The following is a 21,388-nucleotide window of genomic DNA, read 5'->3' as shown; positions in this document are numbered from 1 at the left end:
TCATATTTCACTCGTTTTACATATTATTATGTAGGCTTTACGGATTCTTGTGATATAGGGTTTGCATGACATCGGGTCTACATCCTACTTAATTCAACTCGGAAGTATTTTGAAAAAAGAAGTCATAGACTATTGCACTGTATTCTGTAATCTTTTGTTAAACATCATTATGTAGCAATGTGCACAAATTTAGTAATCCGATGTATGATTTAAGAGTTTTCCTTGGATTGTCAAATATAAGTGGCTTTCATTGTACAATAACCAATGAACTAGTATAGGTCCAGTTACAGGATGACCTTTGCATATATTCGAACATGAAAATACATCATGAAACAAATATTCCGAGTACACAATGTGGTCAAACTATTTACCTTTAATATTACAATTACAGTTAAATCCAATCGGAACAATCTAAATATCGACTAGGGTTTCAAATTTGGTTTATTAGCAAAGGCTGATAATATTGGCATACAAATGCGTGCGATTTATGATGTATATTTATACGGTACAGGCTACACTTCTTCAGATATTACTATGAATTTAGCATTTATAAATTCCTGTCAAGATTCTTACGCCATATTAAGCATCTGATTGTCCTAAACCTCTGAAGTATTTTCCCGCGATTCGTAACGTATTATAATAGTAATTTGTTTTGCGGCTTTACCGGTTATTTATTTCTTACTAATAAAACATCAGAATTTACATATTTTCTGCCTTTGAAACCAAAATCATGTGCATTATAAGCTCCGACGAATTTTACATTGGTCATATATTATGAGAATGAAATGGCTCTTTGCGTTTGAACGTACTTCGATAAAGAATACATTTTTATTAAAATGTATGCAAAACTTTGCGGACATATGATTAAAAATACGTGAGAACTAAATCTAAATTCTAGGCGTGATGTTATTTTTATTCTCTGTTTCTATTACTAAAACGCAATAGAGTTTTCTTCCAGGGTTCTTCAATACTACATGTTTTGTTTACATTCGTTCAAAACTTTCTATCGTGAAGCGTTTATGTTCGAGACTCAAATGAATAAAACGTTACGAAAATTTCAGCATCTGATGTCACATGCTTAGCAACAGCTACTGCTGGCTAACGAAAAAGACAGGCTTCGGCATGAATCGGAGTCACATGGTTATCATGGTCTAGTCATGGCCATCTTGACAATCGCCTAATATAAATACATGTTCATAGTTCTAAAAAGCAAAGGAATAGCTATATTAAACTCATGTTAAGCGAGCATTTATAATGTTCAATGTTGGCCATGTTAAGACTAAGAGTGTGACGTCGCGCCGTAGCCTGTCTTTCTCGTTAGCCACAGTTACACTATTCTGACGTCATTGCTTAGCAACGAATCAGATTCTTGCATTGATATGGTGTTTGCTAGGAAGATAGACTTACTTTCTTGGATGAATTATATGGCCTATTTCTCCAACGGTTCTCCAACAAATCATTTCAGATGAAAAATGCCGATAGTAATTCCATTTTAAATACTTGTATAGATATGTGGTACATATCCAAGAAATAAATTAAGGCAAAACATAATTAATACAACACATAAATTGCATTAAATTTATTTCAGTTTCGATCATATTCACAATCCTTACAAATACGGACCAATTCCTTAAAAATCTACGTATCACAATAACATCCAACCGAGAACATTAATGTTTTACGTAGTTACAGAGATCCTATGTCTGCCTCGTCATTTTTTACCACGACATTATTTGCATCCATTAAAATAAATTTTCATTACTAATTTTTTCACTGTTTCTCATTATTACACAAATAATCCTTAAGTGCTCCCAGCTGCTTATGTTCTATGATTCGTGGTCATTCGAAAATTATCTTATATTCATACTTTACTTATACATAGTTCTGAGTTGTGCATAATTTAAATCATTTCCCTTACTACGTTACATACAACCCAGGTTTTACTGTATAAGTATTTTATGAGTAGGCCTACCGTACGTACAATTTTTTTTAAATGTATTTATAGTAAAAATATCTCTGTTGACGATGCGCGTGTGCTATTACGTCAGCTTGTAGTACTGTATGTATTTCAGACTCAAATAATATGTTTCATGCTTTTGCAGTTACTCCATATCTTTATTTTACCATTTCTTGGCTCTTTCCATTTCCAAAGTCACGGTTTAACGATTTTGTCGTCACAGAATGGAGGTATCCCTAAATATATCATATATTTGATGCTTTATTATTATTATTATTATTATTATTATTATTATTATTATTATTATCTGATGGAGCTCTTCGCTACTTGATAAAAAAATTAGTTCCACTTCACTCCATCCATATGCATATGATTATAAAGTTCTTAATAGCCTAAATTATGAATTTGTAAATTTATGTTACTCGAGAATCTTAACTAACATCGCCCCAATGGAGTTTCCTACGTAACTTGTATTATTTTCCTACATTATGGAACTCAGATGATGCGGCTAGTTTCAAGGAATCTTAATTTTTACAATGTGCGTGTCATCCATGTAGCATAAAGTAGTAGTAATACTAGTACTATTAGGCTACTACTATTACCATTAATAATAATAATAATAATAATAATAATAATAATAATAATAATAATAATCCAGTAGGTGTGATATATTTTTTTGACAATTACTTTAGTATTCATAGCCTATCTGGCAAACCACGGAAAGTTGAAAACTGATTAAGGGAGAGAGGAAACAAATTCGTCTTTATATTCTCATAAAGAAAACTATAAGAGGTACTTTGCTGGTCTATACAAATAAAATATTGAACTTTGTAATTGAAGTTTACATAAGCTGTACCTCGAATCGTCAAAGTACTCGTAGGCCTATTTATTGGTGCTGGTGGGTTTTAAAATAAATATGTTCGAAAATTCATTCACTTTCCAATGAATTATATACTTTAATATATTCAATTACAGCCCATGAAGGGCCAAGCTGACCAGCCGGCTGCTGACTTCCAACCACTTGTTTCAGCAGAGGTAAACGATCATCCAGTCAGAACGGAGGTATCGTGTGGTTAGCTGGGAGAGCCATTATAACAGTTTTCGTAACCGGATTTTGCTACCTATCGTAGCTTCCCAAATTCATCATATGTTGAGTGGGCATCGGTCCCATACACTGTCCGAAATTTTATGAGAAAATTCCTTCTCCATGAGGGCTCGAACCTGGTCGAATTTCATAACGCGAGTCTTAGGCATGATGTCTTAGGCCACGACGCTGCGGCGCGGAATTATTTTAACACTAGGGCATTCAATAAGTAACGGCAACAACATGCTACCACAGTCTAGTAGGCTATATACAGTCACGAAGCTCAATACGTAGAGAATGTGCATCCATAGAAAGTTGCTAACCACTAGGATCGCTACTATCGCCTCATCACAGACAATGCGAAATAGTACCGGCACAGTCTATCGTTCCTAGTACCCTCAACAACTCAAGCTTCGTGACTATATACTAGACTGTGATGCTACTGTAAATCAACGCTCCTAGCGGTGAGCATCGGAATCTTTTAGTACGTAATAAAAGAGAGATTGTTGCATAAATGTAGAATATTAAGTTTTTAAGTAACCATATTTTGTGAATAAATGGACTGTTTCTGTTTTGTATTAAGTAATATCGCCCTAAAAATGTTCAGTAGGTATGAACAAAGATGCTTCATAAAAATACAAGTTGCAAAAGGAAAAAAATACAATTAGGTGCTTACGGATATTGAAAGAGGCTTATGGGAGAAAAGTTCTACCACAATGAACTATTGCAAAATGAGTGGAAGCGAGGTATTTACTTTCAATCAAGAGCTGACAACCAAAGAGATTTAGATCAATCAGTGAGAGAGATATACATAAATGATCCTGCAGACGGAGTCCGCAATCTACCAAGGATTTGACATGTTAGGAGACTATATTTGAAGTATGTAATGCCAAAAGTAACCTAAATAAATTTAGTGTGAAACAGTAACTACGTTGTCATTACTTTTCGAATGTCCTCCTACACTTCATTATTATATTATCTGAAGTACCGGTATAATATTTCAATTGAATCAGCGAGAGGCGAATAAATTCGTAATAATTTCTGATAGCAGTCATTATGTAAAATTGAAATAGGTCGGCGGACGTACATGATACCTTACTAACGTAATACATGCGCGCATTAGTATGTGACGCTTATCGGTCTTCATTCTGTGCTGCAATTTACATTAAATAAAGTACCGTAATTTATTATAATTTCATTGTTTTCGTGGCTAAAGGGCTATAAATCGTGAAGCTGCCATAGACTACATACCTAGGTACGTCGTACGTACACGTTACAAACATTTTATATTATGGAGACATTATGAGGCTTTTCTTGGGATTCTTATTTACGAAAACTAACGTTTCATATCGAAATTTAAGTATTTTTGTATTCTGTGTAGCGAAGTTTAGGTTTGCCATTACATTCAAGACGGCAGTGGATAATGTAAACTTATAGCACAGTCTAGTATATGCAGTCACGAAGCTCAATACGTAGGAAATATGCATCCATAGATAGTTGCTAACCATTAGGATCGCTACTATCGCCTCATCAAAGGCAATGCGAAATAGTACCGGCACAGTCTATTGTTCCTAGTACCCTCAAAACTCAAGTTTCGTGACTGTATATACTAGACTGTGCACGTACTAGAGTATGCACGGTTCTGATAACTCTTTTGATAAAGTGAACTGGGTAAAATCTTACATCTGGCCATCAGTTTTATTTACCTATAGGTTTGTATATAGTATGTGAACAAACTTTATAAAAATGTACAGGCCTATGTATGTGCAAAGGTTCTAAAAATACCAATTTTATACGAACGTTAGTTTCGGCACTTAGTCATCCAAGGGCGCATACTTCAATTTTAACATAGTATAGTGCAATTTTCCGTCCCGCGCCGTTGCGTCGTGGTCTAAGGCATCCTGCCTAGGACTCGCGTTACGGAATGCGCGCTGGTTCGAGTCCTTACGGGGGAAGAAATTTTCTCATTAAATTTCGGCCAGTGTATGGGACCGGTTCCCAGGGCTGGGGAGCTCATCGTGCTAACCACATGATACCTCCATTTGGTTGGATGATCGTCCACCTCTGCTTCGGCATGTGGCCGTGAGGTCAGCAGCCGGCTGGTCGGTCTTGGCCCTTCGTGGACTGTAGCGCCACGGATTATTATAGTGCAACTTTCCATGTTATTTGCCATAAAAGGAAGCGTAAGAATAATCTTTTAGGCGAATAACTTTACATTATCCCTTTCTTTTCGTATTTTAGAACCCCGGTTCTACCGACTTACAACTATGCGGTGTAAAAGAGGGAGAGTATTTTCTGTAAATCGACACTAGACACATCCACACATTGCGAGGATCCCTGGATATAGTATTAGCACGACGCAGGGCCATCGCAGAGACATCACGGGGCAACTACAAGACAATGGAGAACCACCCAGTTTCAATGGCGGAAGTTAAATGTCTTTAACTCTATATTACGTCGCATTAATTTATCACTGATAGTCATAAGTAAAAAAAGACTTGGACACTATAATGCCCAACGTAAAATATTTACTTCCTCAAGCGTATAGTATGTTCATTTGCTAAGTGAATCATTTCTAAACGCCACTCTAAGATTTTAGCGTTAACGAGTCAACTCATGTACGAGATACAGTGCGTATACTAACTGGGTCCGCAATGAAGCAAGCGGCATTATTCGACTTGGCAGCGATGTAAAGTTGGTACTGTGAAGCGCCTGGTTTGAAGCGCCTGGTTTACATCTCCTGAATCATTTCCCTTCACCATTCAATTCGGCCAAGGTCATTGACTCACTACCTGCACTGATACTAACACAACTCCTCGAGTCCCCGCGTTCTGATTGCCACTCAGGTTTGCCATATGTACCACTATTGTCGTATGCATACGACTATTTTGACTAATTGTACGAGATACGACCGAACTCTATGTCGTACGCAATTTTGTACGACTATTTTACTGAAGAGACAAAATTATTTTCGAACTTATAATGTTGGTCTATAATTAAAATAAAATTAACGGTTAATTCGTTCCTTTTCTATACAACTTTTCTTCATTCAGTATGTCATTGACTAATATGAAAGAAACATGCTTTAAAGGGACAAAAGATGCTTTGAAAATCAATATGCTGGCTACACTTGCCATGCAAGTCATAATTCGTCATCTTGAGCTCCAGATTTCATGTACGGTGCGGTTATAACAAAGTAATACGAGTTCAGAGATCTGCTAACTTCACTATATGTTCAAAAATGAAAGTATTTTATCAATGAAATAGTACCGCAGTAGGATTAAGAAGTCTAAACGCGCCGACATTTTAGCGATGTTGGGTTTGAGTCGACTGCAGGTGGATTAATTTGATGTAATTATCAGCTGCAGCTTTGATTGATATAAAATATCTGCCGACACGCCGATCAAAGATAACGTTTCTGCTTGCTTTCAATATATTGTAATAATGTTTCCGACCAAGCGTCATCGTGCATGCTTTACGGGGATGACAGTGTCGATGAAGAAATGGTAATTTGAATGTTAAATGTCATTGTGGATATCAATTATAATTAGTAATATTCTTGATTAGATGAAGAAATGGACGCTGATTTGTTTGAATGTTGAAAATCATTGTGGATGTGAACTAAATTTAGTAATATTTATAACTGGAACTAAAATGTTGTAGTAGAATGTTATATATAGGCATATGAGGAAAATTTGGGGGGGGGGGTGTTATGTGATGTGAAATATTATATTTGTACGCACTATCTATAAAAATAGTAAAATGATGAATGTACGACAATTTTATGCTAAAATACGATATTTTTCATAAGTTAGTACGACAGTTGCGTTTCCTTTATCTGGCAACTCTGTTGTCACTTCTGCGGAGCCAGCTAGTATACGCACTGTAGTTAGAGATAAAGATTGTTTTGTGAAGTTGTTGCACGCATTTGTATAGCTATAGTGACAATAAGAGAAATATTGCTTTATTTGGAGAAACTACATTGGTCATCAACTAAATGCAGTTTCTCTTGAAATAATTGAACAAACAGACCACCAAAGAAGGTATTTCGCGTTTCAGGCGAGCACGAACACTTACTATGAACGAAATCCAATCTTCGCGGTTATTTTATTCAATATAGCCTGTTTGCCAGTAGACTCAAGTGCCAGGAGAGTACCACCAGATAAGAAAGTATTTCCAAATTGCCTCAATTTAGACATTTCATATACTCTTCTCTTGCATGTTTACAGTTCATCTCAGTTTTTGCAGTGGTTCATATTTCTAAACTTGGAAACAAAACCTCCAGTGAAACAACATACCTATACAATTGGCTTATCCAGAGGATAAAATGTCCATAAATGAAAAGAGAATTAATAATAATGTATGTTATAAGATATTTTAAAATGAGTCTTTACTAGATATAATACAAGTATATGATGTCACAATTTCAGTATTTAAATAATTGCAATAAAAATATACCATTTAAAATATATCAAAACTACGTAACTTTTTCTTTCATTCTTGTCGAACATGATTCTTTTCTAAAGATGACACTCATGCAAAATCTCGCAGTGTTTGTACATAATTGTTTACCACAACACAATTTAACTAAAGGATTTAATCGAAGAAATGAGTTTTATTTGTATTCATGAAACAGCTTATGTTTCTGCCAGAAAAGAATCGATAATTATTTATGTGTAGTAAGAATATGTATGTCTAGATTTTATTTCATTTTATGAATAAAATTATTTTAGACTGTTCTTTGTACCTGAAAAATTAGATTTAATTAAATGTTCTGCCTTAAAAATCAATTCAATTTAAAGTTGAATGTTTCGCAGACAATGTATTATCACAGAAATGAACTTTGTTTGTAACTTGAACTGGCAAGAAATAAAAATTGTAAATAGTAATGTACATAAATTTTAAATATTACTAAGCAAGTAACTGAAGACATTAATGACTAATTGCATGATAGTAATTTAAGAAAAACTACTTGAATAAGTGAATTCGAAATATCAACTTGACCATCTTATTTGATGATCAAGCTGATTAACTTTCAAATATAAATGGCTTCATAATAATAAGTGTCTTTTTCTATTGTTGCGTTTTCAATCAAGAGAAAAAAAGTATTTATTGTTCAAATTGTGAAAAAACATATTCTATTTTCATTTACTACCGAGCAATTGATCTTGGTCCGCGACATGCCTTCTAGCAGTAGTAACAAATATTCACCATTTATTTAGAAAGACAGAGCTCTCTTGATTTCCGTAGTAAAAGATCACTCTAAAATTGATTCTTTACTTACATGGTATCATGTTACGAGTATACACTGATGATTTGATATCGTATAGAATAATACAAGTACACAGGCGAACGTTGAAATACAATCCATATTAATACCATGTTGTGTTCTGCCTTAAATAGAACAGCAAATAACTTCACAATTATAGCCCAAATTTACATGCAAAATACATTGTTTATGTAACATTCTGTAACAAAAAATGATATTCAACAACTATGTCTTACTCAACAATTTTACAAGTATGCAAATCTAGCTTTCAGGTAAAGCACCCTGTGAAGCAGACTTGAATAATTTCGAGGGAAAAATTGTTCCGTGCCGGGTATCGATCCCGGGACCTTTGGCTTAGCGCACCAACGCTCTACTGACTGAGCTACGCAGGAACTTCATCCGACACTACCTCAATTTTCCCCTTTTTAACCACATAACTCGAGTCGGCTGACAAGACGCCAAAAACCCACATCGAGTGCACACAAACTCTGTGTCACTAGAAATTGTGGTTTTCTCATTAGGTACGTTATCGGGATCGATAACCGGCCCCGGAACAATTTTTCCCTTGAAATTATTCAATTTTACAAGTATTTCAATGTGCTTATACATACACAATTCTATGGAAAAATTGCGTACTTTTAAATATTTTCTCTTCTCAAAGCTAATTATTAAAAAGTGGTATTTTGTTTTTTAAGGTAATGGCTACTGGAACTATACATAATTTAAAGTATTAATATTTGATGTATACGGAAATTTCGTAACCTTACTCCTTCCGGTTCTGTAATGATTGGATAACGGCAATGTCTTGTAAAGAAAAAGTAAATCACTACGAACATACAAATTATAGTGATAGCTGAGAACAAAGTAAATTCACTGGCTAGACGCCAATTACAGTAGAACCCCGATTATCCGTCACCCTATTAAGAGATTGGCGGATTATCCGACTGTCTATTTCTCGCTCTTTTTTCTTCAGAAATAAATACCTAACTTATATGAAGTACTGTTTTGTACATCATATTAGTAGATTCTAATATGTTTTGCTAGAGATGTTATTGCAAGCCTTTATCGTTACACAGCATTATCTTCTGTTCGAATTCCCGTTCCATAATATAACTTGTATAAAAAATGTCTTTTACGAGTGTTAACAGAAACGTGTTGTGCTAAGTATCGAAAAAAAAATGGAAATAATTGAATGGTTTGAGAAAGAGAAACTGTGGCTCATCTCGCATCAGAATATGAGATTGGAGTTACAACTGCGCGATTTAATAAAAGAAAACAAGGATAAATTGTAAAAAATATGTAAATCTACAAAATGAGACCTGCTTTATTTCTATCTTTCCTGAGACAGTCATTACAAAGGACTTCCTTGTCCCTTAAAACCCCGTCCTTGACAAGCAGACTTAAATTAGTGAACTTTTGATCCACTACCTAGCGAGTTAAATACAATACCATGGAGGAAATTAAAAAAATCTTTCATGATATGGATTATCCGATTTTTTCGATTAATCATTCAATCCATCCCCTTCATTACCACGGATAATAGAGGTTCTACTGTAATTACATTAATTGGAATTTTGTGTTGTAATTTTTGTTCATACTTCGGCACTTATTTTCGCATACAGACCTATATCCAGTATAGATTTATAACATTGTCAAACAAACATTAAGAAAGGTTAAATTTATTGGTTTGTGGTTTACGTCACTACTGCTACAAAATGTCTTCCTTTATTGGCGTGTATAAGACACGCTACCCAATAATAACTGATGCTCTGGGTGTTTACAATATGCGGTTCAAATAATTACATGAAGGAGAATAATCTGTTTAATGGACGGATAATTTTAAAAGTGAACACATTAACTGTATAAATATCCCAAAATTATGATTCACTTCATGGTAATGTAATTTGAAGAGGATTTAAAAAGATCGGTTCCTCTGCTAAAGTGCCCAAAATATATGTTTACAATAGTTACAAATTTCCTATTACAATAGTGAAAAAATTAGGCATTTCATAAAGGCGTTCACTGCTAATAATGTAACCGAATATAACTGGTGAATCAAACGTTAATTACTAAATATTATTCAGCAGATTCTCTCAGTAGGTACACAGGCAATCGCCTGAACACACACGCTTCAGTTCTTTTAAGTACAGAGTATCAGTATTCATTATTTAGAAGCTTAATTCTTTCAATTTCAATTTGAATACCTACTTATTATTAAAGGCGTTTTAAACCTTCTGGTATAAACTTTTATACGGCGCTGGAATTTAAAAATTCCATTGCCACAATTTCAGGACATATTCTAAAATAATAAGATTAATAGTAGTATTAATATCACAATATTCAGATTATTTTTATTATACCAGTCTTATAATAGTGTGGTACGGGAGAAGCGACGTAACCGGCACTTGGTATTTATCACAAGTGGTGCAGAACTAATGCTCAAATCCGGCATATAAAATGTTTATAGATCACATTTGTCAGTAAGAAATGAAAGTTTAAACTATTTCGTATGAAAGAATTGATTATCCGAGTCAATTAAGCCGACAAGTCTCTTGACACTGAGTCATGAACAATTTATAATACACTGATTCATTATTTCCTTAAAGTTTATATAAATATTTTCAGGGATTAGACACGGAAAATACTCATCATTGGTACCACAAATTCTAGGAACCGATAACCCATTTTCCCCGGGTTGACACATCCATAAATTTAAGAAAATTCACAGAACAAAACACATCAGTCGCAATGGTGTCTCTTAGACGGAAGTATGACGAATTTCTTTTATTATTTACCCATACACTTGTAATTTGGCACCCTTACTATTACAGTGAACTCAACGTCGTCGTTCATATAGGTTACTTTGAGCTATATTGATATCATTGTGCGCTAGTTTTCTTTTAAAGGCTCTTGCTCATCACATCAGGTGTAAAAATAATTTTTATCCATGACTGGTATGTAAAGTGGTCTTTATTTCATAGTCCTTAGCAATCTAAACAATCACTTTATTCACAAAAATGAATTAAACATTTTTAACTCACAGAAATGAATTACATTTTTTTAAATAACTCTCTCCATGAAAACAGACACATTAACAACATTAAAATCCACACATTCATTCATTTATAACTTCCTCACAAACACCACATTACAAAGAAAGACCCATAATTTAAATTAAATTTGGATACCAGTAATGGATAAAATATTGTATAGCACACGATAGTAAACAGATTTTATGTGCTCGTGGAAATTATAACCCTCGGTTTCGCCTCGGGCGCTAAATTTTCCACTCGCGGTTAAAATGAAATTTTACTCTCTTACACTATAAATTACTACTTATAACTCCTTTGTCCTCGGTGCGAGATTTTTGGATATTTGTACCATACCACAGATATAGAGACGTTGGAGCTACATCATCAGGTAAGCAGCCGAAAGGAAAACCTATCCGTGTTAGTGATTACTAAGAGGATCCGTCCAGTCCTCGATCCAAAACATAGATTTCTTCCTTGTTTGCCTTCCCTGATGGCTCCGAAACTTTAAATCTATGACAAGGTAAAAATTCCGAAACCTTTGTTCCACTATGAGCACCGTGAAAGATTCACGCCATTCTTTCGGCCTTACGATATAAAGGGTTTAAAATGATTTCTATGTATAATACAGTCAAAAAATAGCTTTACAATAATTATGGTACTTAAGCAAAATTCTCTCTCAAAGGGATACAGTAATTCCTACTTTTCTTGTGTGGACATAACTCGTTGATCGTACACCAAATAGAATTCATAATTACAACATATGCAATGATATCCGACACTTATAACAAATAATTAAAGCAAATTCGAGTGTACATTTCTTATTACCACATCTTATAAGAGATTTTAACCATAACATTTTAAATGACCAGTCAACAGCTTATGTTCGTGTTTATAAAAATATTTGAATATATCAATAATAATGATTTAATGATTCCTAATATCAATATTGTACAGACCCAGGAACAAAATCTCGGCCACCTAAATTTTCTAAGTTACAGTTATAATATACTGCGCATGCTCAGTGCTTGTAACTGAAACTTGCAAAATTCAAGTGGGCCATATTTTGTGTCTAGGCCTGTAGAAATAAAAAAAAAATGTGTGCTTCCACCTAATGTTGTTACGTTGTGAAAGAGTCGAAATAAATTGTATGCATATTTCTGCATGAACAGTTGGCTTAATCAGGAACATATCTCCACACAATTTTTATGATTTGTAGATACCTGTTACACACATTGAAATATTTTACATTCTGCTACGACGAAACATTCCTAAATACCTGTTATTTTTAAGAAACAGCGCGATCATTTTTTCCATTCTGAACTACTATACCGCCTCCCCCTTAATATGTAGTTTTTTTTTTTTTCAGGAGTACGGTAAATTATGATGAGGGGAATAGGAGTATGTTCAGGTTTGTATTGATTTGTTAATAATAACAGGCAACAAAACATTTAACAAAAAAGTCTTAAATTTATTCTAGTACTTATATTCTATAATTTTGAGAATGTGTTTCGTTACTTATATTTATCAACATTTAATGCGTTACGGTTCAATATATGTTTTATGAAAGAAAATTATAAGTTAAGCCATAAAAGCACGCGGTTATTTTGTGAACATGTATTTTTCAAGGGGACTCACTCAGTCCCTTAGTAATACATAAATTAATACAGAGTGTAAAATACCTACCGGGATATCTATTGGAGATATATTGAGAAGAAGCATATATTGTATTATGCAGATGATGCTGTTCTTATGGCAAACACTGGGAACGATCTCCAAAGGTTGCTTCACACATTTGTAGTAACTACAGGAAATATAATAATATGACAGTATCAACTGACAAAATACATAAATGTATGTGCACATCGAAGTAACAGAATCATTGAATAAATTCTAAGTACTTAGATGTACATATATTCAGCTACCGTCATGTAATCACATTTATACAGCGTTGCTTCCAATCTCATAACGAATTTGAATGATATCATGTGCGTCAGGAGTCACACGACAGCTGAACTGTGGCACGAGGTGACAGATCAGTAGTGAGTGATCTCATAGTCAGAGTGCACGGCGACTCATTGCAGAAATTCCCAAGAAAATCGAGCCCTTTTGGGAGGGTACATTACGACTCTTTCCAATGCCGAGTATAGTTAAGTAAAATAAAAGAAGCCTGCAATAAACGAGGTTTCGTTATTTCCAAGAAAGACATCATCTATGTACTTAATAAGATTGGTAAAGCTCGAATGGAATTAATTTGTATCATCTCGTGGGGTGCGGTGACTTGAGACGGGGGATGGATTTGCTTGCTTTTTCCATCCGAGCTATGCCAGTCTTATTAGGTACACACAAGATGCCTTTCTTGGACATAACGAAACCACGTTCTTTGCAGGCTCTTATGATGTTCACGTAACTGTACCTGGCATCGGAAAGGGTTATGTACCCCTCCCAAAAAGGCTCGATTTTCTTGGGCATTGCTACTGTGATACACAGTGCACTCTGATTATGAAATCACTCACTACCAGTCTGTCACCTCTCGCCGTAATTCAGCTGTCGATGTGATTCCTGACGCACATGATATCATTCAAATTCGTTATCAGAGATCGGAAAAAACCCTGTAGAAGACCAAGTTTCCAAAGCATCCATAATCTCGTGCTGTTTAAGAGATGTTGTATGGAAGAATAAATATCTTAACATAGAAAGAAAAATCAAAATTTATAAGGCAGCGATATGATCTGTGATATGGTGCAGAAACTCAAGCAGAGACAAATAGAACGAAACAGATCACGAGGGCAACAAAAATGAATACTCTACGAGCTATAAGTGACAAAGCAAGATTAGATAGTCAGGAAAGAATGTGTGAGACAACAGTGGAAAAAAAAAGAGATGTTGCGGAATTTACAAAATGAGAAAGAGAAAATGGAATGCTCATATAAATAGAGCTGATAGTATAGGACAAATTAAGATAACTAGACACTTCAGTCCAAGAGGTAAGAGAGATGTGGGCAGACCTCAAAAAGGTGGGAAGAAGGGTTAATATGATTTATTGAGTCATCTCCTGTGTGAAGACAAATAGAGTGCTTGTATAAAAGAATTAGGTTGTCTAATGAGGATACATTATCCATCCGGCAGCATAGCATCTGCGCGAGAATGTGTGGGCAGGTTGCTATTGATCAGAAGTATGAAGACATATGACGTTTCTGAAAGGTGATAAAATTGTATCCGTTCTTGTAACTTGTTTCTTAATAAAATTGTATGGATTGATTTTGAATTTTTGTTCATAATTTTGTTTGAAATAACTGAATATAAACGTACAATGTTTAAGGTTATTATATAGGTGGCTTCAACATGCTTATTATATTAATTTTATTGGCGGGGGAGAGGGCGGTAGCCAGCATCCAGTTCTCAGAAGAGGGACGCTAGACTGAAACAATTTTGGAACCACTGCTTTAGATTTTTTTGTGAAGTTTGTAATAATAATTGTCTAATGAATTTTATTACAATTGAAAAATTATTTAATTACAGAACTTCTATAATATTTTAAGACAAATAATTTTTAACGGTGGTAATTTTATCATAGACCTCATCGCTTTTGTCGCTGATTTTAGTGTACTATACGAAGTGCCTCTGTATTGTACCAGAATGGCGGTCATGATTAAAGAAGTATAAGTGATATGCCGACAGAGGAAGGGAGTACCATATGAAAACCTGCACTAAACGCAGTTTTTGTTAACCTGGCCAGGATTTGAACCCGGGTCTGCGACATGGAGACTCTAGGCTTTTGTTCCCCTATCAACGACATAGCTCTCCCATATAAGTCTTATGAGTATTCACATAAGTTACTACTACAAGCATTAGGTCTAATTATAGAAAACTTGAAACTACTGTATTATATTCCCAGAGAAAAAATGGGTCATAATTTTCTTACAAAAAGCGCCATGTTTTAGAATTAGGCTTTTAGCTAAACCACCGTGTCCTGGAAAATGACATTTCCTAGTATCTCATTTGACTTGAACAGTCAATATCCTATATAAACAATAGACAATTAGAATCTTTTGTTCAGTCGTTCGAATTAGCCTGGCGTAAAGAGCCAAACAGAATAGGTGTCCCTCTGGTCTTAACCTAATGATGGCAACTATGTGTAGTTCCGAAACGTTGGACATTTCAAATTCCGTGAAAGCCTGTTTATAACTCCATGTTTATTATCACTAAGTTTCTTGCGATTTATTATATATCTTTATTAGTGAATTATTTATTTTCTCTTATTTGAATAGTGATTTAAATTATTTGCACGTCGAATAAAAATATATTGTTATATTTTTAAATAATGACTGAAATTTATAAATTTAAATACATCAATTTCTAGCCTAATAAATGAATTATCTTTGAAGTTTTATTGATATGAATTCATGTCCTTCAAAATGTTCATTTTAAAACATCCACAAAAATGAAAGAGTCGGCTTGGATTTCTATTTTACCTGTTGTTTCATTATTTATTGTTGTTTCTGTACCGTATATATTATTATATTATTAATTTTCAAATGTTTGTGGGTATGTTTTACATGTAATGTAGGGAACAATGGCTGACAATCATTTTAAGATACTGTACACAGCAATACTGATTTTGTTTATTGAAATCAATCAAGCGTGCGCAACTAAACAATGGTTTAATTTTAAAAGTATTCAAAACTACCGGTATTTTGTAATTTTATGTCATCAAGAACTTGAATGTTTGCACCACATGAATCGTTCCGTTTCCGCTATTAAAATGCCTGACAAAATAGAATAAGGAGTTAATTTTAAATTTTAAAATTAAAAAGAATGGTACCAGAGAGGTTACCAAGAAGAGTATTGGAGATGAGCATAGAAAATACGAGTACAATGGAAAGACCAAGGAAGACCAGATAAGGGAGAACTTAAATGCAAGAGGAATGGAATGGACAACAATGATGAGTAAAAAATCTTGGGAGGATGGAGATGTCTGGAGGAGGCTAAGTCGGACGATCTGTAAAACGGAAATGTCCAATAGAAGAAGAAGAAGAAGAATTACTTGATTCTAAAGATAATTAAAATTGTCATTTTAATGTGTCTTGAAAAAGACAATTATTATACCTACTGCAAAACAGCTTTAGCAATAAGAATTTTGTTTATTGTCTCGACATTTCTATAATTGTTTCGTTTTCTTTGTTGTGTTTAAAAATCTTCATTTTGATAACTTGGTATGAACTTAATATGAATTACTTTTTCATTTTTTATAATTAATTACGTTTATTTTTAAGGCATACTAAAATGAATTACTACTTTCAATTTATTAGTTACGGTATTTCAAAGCTTACTTGTTGGAGCATTTACATGCTAGCAGTTTGTTATTTATTGTTAGTCAAATTATTCTGCAATTTGCATGCATACGTGCATCATGGTTTTCTTTATTTAGTGGTGCTACCAATAATGAAAACACCATTAACTTCGTTCGAATAGTTTGTTGTGAAACTTCCAAGTTAAATAATAAATACAAATTTGCCAAAGAGAATCAAATTATTCTGCAAGTTGCACATCATGGTTTTGCCTTTATTTAGTGGTGTTACCAATGAAAACACCATTAACTTCGTTCGAATAGTTTGTTGTGAACTTCCAAGTTAAATAATAAATACAAATTTGCCAAAGAGAATCAAATTATTCTGCAAGTTGCACATCATGGTTTTGCCTTTATTTAGTGGTGTTACCAATAATGAAAACACCATTAACTTCGTTCGAATAGTTTGTTGTGAACTTCCAAGTTAAATAATAAATACAAATTTGCCAAAGAGAATCAAATTATTCTGCAAGTTGCACATCATGGTTTTGCCTTTATTTAGTGGTGTTACCAATAATGAAAACACCATTAACTTCGTTCGAATAGTTTGTTGTGAACTTCCAAGTTAAATAATACATACAAATTTGCCAAAGAGAATCAAACTATTTATGAGTATTCGGATAATACAGTATTTATGTAATCAATAAGTCTACATTTATTACTGGAACTGAAAATATTATATGGAATCCAAGATTACTGCACGAGTTGCTGTTATAAACCATTTTAAAGTTATACTCTTTCTCAAATTAAATTTTGAAGACCGTCTGATTTTTAGATGTACTGTAGGTTGTAAAGTTTTACCTAAGAACAATAATTTTAATTTATTTCAGGTTATCAATTACCATCACATTTTTCCTATCGGTAGTTATTCAAGACTAAAGTAGGAGTACAATTCCTAAGCGTCTCTTTAAAATATACAAAATAATATCAACTTTAAACAACAATATCATTTCACAACATAATACAACGAACATGTTCTTTGAAGATCAACTAATGAAAAACTCTCGTCATTCGTGCACAACTTAGAACAATCTGTGATAAATAATCAGTCTGCATTATTTTTTATAGACTGTTTATAAATAGGATCTATCATTGTAGATGTCATTATGTGCATTTTATAAAGTTTTAAAATATTATGGAGACATTTCTGAGTTGAATATAATTATTTGGTATACCTATTCCGATTACAGAACTCACGGTAATGTAGATAATGGAAAGGTGTATAATTACGAGTTATGTCCACTCAATTGTTCCTCTTAACATAAATTTATAGTTGACTGGTTTAGTATAATGTCTACGACAGTAATTCAGAACTCCACAAACAATACAATACGGACACTATGGGTGTCTCTAACGAACCGTTTCACGGCTTATAAATATACAATAAAATATATCTAAAACTTGCATTTTTTTCTCGAAATAAAAATATATATAAAGTATTTCACATATATTTTAACATGCTCTAGAAAGAAATAGTATGTAAAAAATATGAAATATCTTTCAATATAGTACTTCAAAAACATGTCTATTATATGCAATATAGTGAAACGATTTGAAATTGAGTAAGTCTTTAATGCAATTGCATTTTAATGCCCAAATATGATTTGGTTTCTAATTCTTGCTAAGGACGTACTACGCAGTAGTTGATCATTATTGAAATGTGTAGCACTAATTGTTGCATCTTATTTTCGAAATAGAATACAAATATAAACTCTATAATATATCAGCAGATAAAATCTATAATTAAAATGCTAAAGAAAATTGCTAATACAAATATTCTTCTTCTGTTGTATGTGAATTTAAATATTTTGATTACTCGTTAATTTCAGCAAATAAAACGGAAGTTAGTCATCCCATGATTGTCATTTCAGTAAACACGAAAATAAAACATTTGCCATTAGGTACTACACATCGTAAATTATACTATTGTGCATCTATAATAACATAATCAAACTTTAAATCGAAATTAAATAGAATTAACATACTGAAACACAAAAGTAAAGATGAATCATTGCTTCAGAAACCTTCCTTGTCCAAAAGATTTGTAATGCAATCTTTCGATACAGATCAAAATATTCCAGATAAATCCACCTTGTGCAGTAATGCTAAAAAGAACACAATTACAAGCGAAACTCGACGTACCCAATGCAGGAATATTTTTATAAAGTTTTCTTTTCAAATTAAGTTTCTTGGATAGGTTTGGTTTCTTAAATACTGATTCAATTATTTATAATCTTATATTACTAATATAAGTGGTCCGATTTTAATCAAAATGAAAATTTTCAATAGTTAAATTTTAATCGAAATGAAGTAACCGTACATATTAAAACATAAAAGTAAAGCGAGTGTTAAACTTGATATTAGACTCCTCTTTGATTATCGCCATACAAAAAGACATAAAGAGTTAATATATTATATTTTTTCAACTAGGCTTTTAAGTATTCCTACTTTTTTCCTCGCACTCAGAAATGGAGATATTATTGAATAGATTTAGAAAATAATGGTAACTACCATGTACAGATGATTATCTCATCGCCTTTTATAGAAAAAATACTTATCTTGCCTAAGGAAAATAATAATAATAATTTGTGAATATGAGCCATTGTTGTTGAAAATAGTGAATCAATTCTCTCGAATATGAAGCCGATGAAGTCACTGTTTACTTTTTTTTCGAGTTTAGGAAACACTTTCATAAATCTATTCGACTTTGCTCGTGTCATTTGGAACAAGAAATGAAATACAATAATGTTCCACATTTTATTATTATGTAAATAACAGTCAATAACACCGATAAATATGTTATATAGTCAATAAACAAGTTAACATGTACACAATTTAAGTACACTACGATCTGTTGGCCAGAACAGCTATTGATGATATTAATGCTGGTAATACAGTGAAGTAACACGGACGTGCAGTTGAGAAGCCATCGGTCTTGAGAATGACGAGACAATCAGCAAAGCAGGCAGTTCTCAGCACAACTGAAAGTCACTTGTTTTGGCAAAACAACCCATAGCTAAAGGAATCAAGTTCTGATCATTTTCTTCATTTCACTACTATCTAATTCAAATTGACTCAAGAATCTCCTTCACAGCACATAAATCGCAGAGATCTTTCCTGTTACACTTGTTTCAAAATGTTTATTTAAATTATTAATTTGAAAACAAGACACTTCACTACATTCATAAATTGTTTCTGTAATAAAACGACCCAGCTTCTTTGGCAGCTTTTTCTCAGTTTATTACAAATGTATTTTTAAAATATACGGACGTTCGATGGGACACTTACAAATTGGACAAAGTGGGTGTGGGGATCTTCCCATTATCACTTATGAACGAATTTTGGTGCAAAACTCTTTGGATTACTGTACCGCATTGATTTCTACTCTCGACATAACGTTGATGGTGCACTGTTTTCCGGCCGGCTAGAACGTCGGCTTCCACGCTGGAGACTTGGATTCAAATCCAGGAAACTCCAAGTAAAATGTGTGGTGACCTCAGGCGGTGAAGGAACAGGTTTTTTCGTAATGGGCCAAATTTCACTATCATTTCACAATTATCGATCAGCACCTCATTATAGACCTAAGCGGCCCATAGGAAGTGCCTGTTCTTTGTGGCTAGTACTGTTAAAATCTCCTTGCAAAGAGTAAGAGCTTCATATCTGACAAGCCACTTGAGATGAAACCATATTGAAAGTAACAAAAACTGAAACTGGCTCATGAAGTCGGTTGTTAACAATACGGTACAGTATATTTAAAATTAAGTTTGCACCAAAATTGTCAGTCGTAAATAATTTTCGAAGCCTTACCAGAGATCAAAATTTTACACACGAATCTAAGATCACATAATAACTTTCGACGTTACTTCACTTCGTATATTGTTTTAGTACAAAGTCGTTTCATTTTTGTTCCTAGTAGACAATTTCATATTTTATAAAGTTGGAAATGTGATGTACTTGACCTTGCAATTGTGTAATAGTTCGGTTGCTGTTGTGATTATAGAATACGTGGACAGGTTCTTATAATCTGCAGCAGTCGTATAAGCAAAGACTAGCCGGCATGTCCTCCTCCCCCGGAGTTCGCAATGTCGTCTCACAGCCTGTACTCTGCACTCTGCAACACAAAGCAAACTATAGATAAAATGTGCATTTTCGTCGTACTAGATAGAAAGGTACTGGATTAAAGGGATACATACGGAAGGAGACGAATGACACTATGAAGTAAGCATGCAGTACAGAAACACTAGATGGCGTGTATGTATACTGAGGATGTTCTGCCCAAGAGCAGATCTTTAACTGCAAACCCAGCATTTCCCATCCTTTCCAATTTCTTGCTTTCCTCTTAATCTCCCCATATAATACCTTAATGCTGTCTACCAACTGATATCTTTTACCCCGAACTCTTGTCCCGTTCACCATTCCTTAAGCATCGCAAATTAACAAATTAGGCCTACACCAAAATAAAAAAAAATAAAAAAAAAAAAAAATAAATAAATAAATAAATAAATAAATAAATAAATAAATAAATAAATAAATAAATAAATAAATAAATAACCAATCATTGCACTCAGACACCTACTGGCACTTATGCCAGAAATAGTGTCATATACAGTATGTAAATATATATTTATTGTTATTTATGTACAATGGCTGGAGAGGGCATCCTGCGCGTATAAGACCCTAAAACGGCCTCTGGCTCAAA

At 33.6% G+C, this 21,388-nt stretch overlaps 1 protein-coding gene across 1 annotated transcript in view; it reads right to left on the bottom strand.

Annotated features, from left to right (window-relative positions):
• Positions 1-880: 880 nt before the first annotated feature.
• Positions 881-21,388, bottom strand: part of LOC138701470 (protein doublesex-like) — a 1,083,736-nt gene continuing 1,063,228 nt past the window's right edge. The window contains exon 5 of the mRNA XM_069828362.1: positions 881-20,800. The gene's annotated coding sequence lies outside the window, so the exon portion shown is untranslated. The remainder of the gene's footprint in view (positions 20,801-21,388) is intronic.

Source organism: Periplaneta americana, chromosome 6 (assembly GCF_040183065.1).
Source record: "Periplaneta americana isolate PAMFEO1 chromosome 6, P.americana_PAMFEO1_priV1, whole genome shotgun sequence".
NCBI classification, from domain to species: domain Eukaryota; kingdom Metazoa; phylum Arthropoda; class Insecta; order Blattodea; family Blattidae; genus Periplaneta; species Periplaneta americana.
Note: the sequence above shows the minus strand (reverse complement) of the source record. Positions and strands in the feature narration are given on the sequence as shown.